Consider the following 2,523-nt stretch of genomic DNA (forward strand, 5'->3'; position numbering starts at 1 on the left):
TCTATTGCACGTCTGTCCGTCCTGGAAGAGGGATCCCTCCTCAGTTGCTCTTCCTGAGGTTTCTACCGTTTTTTTCCCCGTTAAAGGGGTTTTTTTGGGGAGTTTTTCCTTATCCGCTGCGAGGGTCATAAGGACAGAGGGATGTCGTATGCTGTAAAGCCCTGTGAGGCAAATTGTGATTTGTGATATTGGGCTTTATAAATAAAATTGATTGATTGATTGATTGATTATATGGTTTATTGACAATTAGATTTTTACATTGATTTTCTTTGTGTAACATATTTTAGTGTGAATGTGGAAAATGAACTTTAAAGCAACAACTTTAAGATAGCTGACATGACTGAGATGTTTTATGCAGTATTATCAGTATTAAACGAGCACTGGCTGGAGCAAGACACTAACTTTTGGTCCTCTCTCTTATTAATCCACAGTCCACAGACTCTTATTTTATTGGCTACACAGCGCACCCTTGCCTGTGTAACCTTTGCTGCCGGTCCAGATTTCCCCTAGGTCTGGCGCCGGCAACACTGGCCTGGGAACACCTCGGGGTTCCCTCGGAAGAGCTGACGGAAGTGGCTGGGGAGAGGACTGTCTGGGCTTCTCTGCTGAGGCTGCTGCCCCCACGACCCAGACCCGGATAAGCGGAGGACGACGAGTACGAGTATGAATACGATATTGGGCAATAAAATTTAATTGAAAAGTCAAAAACTTCTGCACAAAACATGAAACATTCCCAAATGCACAGCAAGTCACGCTATGTTGTCCAGAGAGGCAGAGAAATGAAGCCTTTTACAGTAAACAACAGCACTACTGTGGTGCATCTTTCATCTATGGTCCATCTTTTACCCTCAGGGTTTGCAGCAGAGGGCTGGAGTAGATCCAGCTGAGGGCGAGGGGCAGGGTGCACCCTGGACAAGCCACCAGTCATTCACAGGGTTGACGCACGGAGACATTCTTACAAAAGGCTCAGTTTTAATTTCACTGACAAAAATGTTTCGTCAATGACCTTTTTTCCGAACGAAGACTCTGTGTTTCATTTTTGTTGACAAGACGAGACTAAACTGTTAGTGGGGGACTATCGGACATTGAAAGCTGAGAATGGCCGTTAATGTTAACGCTAATGTTAACTGATTTAATAAGCATAAAACAATCACTTTGAAGATGTCAGTTTTTATTTTCCAAAAAGGGGTCATGGTTACAAACATGCAAACAAGTATTTAAAGGAAATGTTCAGATATATTCAAAATCCAAATTGGTCTAGATGTTATGCCGTTATATTCAAAAACTCCATAAGAGTTGTGCGTGCAGCCCCTCTGCCTCCACAGTAGCAGACAGAGCACCGTCAGGCTGCTGCAACACAGTGACACACCATTCTTCAACGAAGTCATCCCCATTCATTTCACACAGGTTATGCAAAACACAACATGTTAAGACCATAGACCCTTGTAAATGTAACCGGTCTGGTCTGACACTCGGGATGGCTATGAACTCTGCGTTGTGTTGTGGGTGATGAGGAAGGAGACGAGGATAACCTCTGCTTTGCTGACCGGGGGGGGGATTTATTCTCTGTGCAAAACACACAAAAATCAGTACAGCAACTTCTCATGACCAGCTTTCCACAGCAACACCCTTGATGACGACATTACTTCCAGGTGTGACCACAGGTGCATCCAATTAAGCTAATTAAAATCAGGCGCTGATGAGCTGCAGGAAATGACGTCATCAAGGGTGTTGCTGTGGAAAGCTGGTCATGAGAAGTTGCTGTACTGATTTTTGTGTGTTTTGCACAGAGAATAAATCCCCCCCCCGGTCAGCAAAGCAGAGGTTATCCTCGTCTCCTTCCTCATCACCCACAACACAACGCAGAGTTCATAGCCATCCCGAGTGTCAGACCAGACCGGTTACATAAAGGTTGCAGTCACTGCATTTTAATAGGCATCTCCACCTGCCCTTCAGTCTTTGAAATGCATGTTCAACGGTTATTCTGGCTCTGCTTGTCTTGCCGTTGTATGTCAGTTGCTGGGTTGTCAGCCTGCCATTGTTCGTGAAAGGTTTCAGCAGCCAGCTTTTCAAGAGATAGGCTGCATCACAGAGGAGATAAGATACCACCTCAAATCACAAATGTTCTTTGTTTCAAGAGGCTGCAGCAAACCCCTGCCGACACGATCCCACAACCCAGACAAGCAGAGCACTCATGCAGGCTTCCTGCAGCTCCAACAGAAACATTCCAGTCACATTCCATCCACCACAGCCTGCATTGGTATTCGGTATGATACTCCTCTGGGCAAAGAATGGGGATGTGGGATCCATCTGTAGCACCCACACATTGTGCCAGCCCCATATTCTCTCGAAATATGTTGCCATGTCCTTGAATTTGCCACTGCTGGGCAACTGTATAACTGCAGCCAAAAGTACACTCTCGACCGCAGACTCCAAACAAATGAGAGATGCCCCTGTACTCTGAATTAGTCGCCAGTTTCCACAGAGCTATGGCAACCCTCCAAGACAAAGGAACACAAAGGT

This window comes from Epinephelus moara, chromosome 18 (genome assembly GCF_006386435.1).
Source record: "Epinephelus moara isolate mb chromosome 18, YSFRI_EMoa_1.0, whole genome shotgun sequence".
In the NCBI taxonomy this organism is placed as follows: Eukaryota; Metazoa; Chordata; class Actinopteri; order Perciformes; family Serranidae; genus Epinephelus; species Epinephelus moara.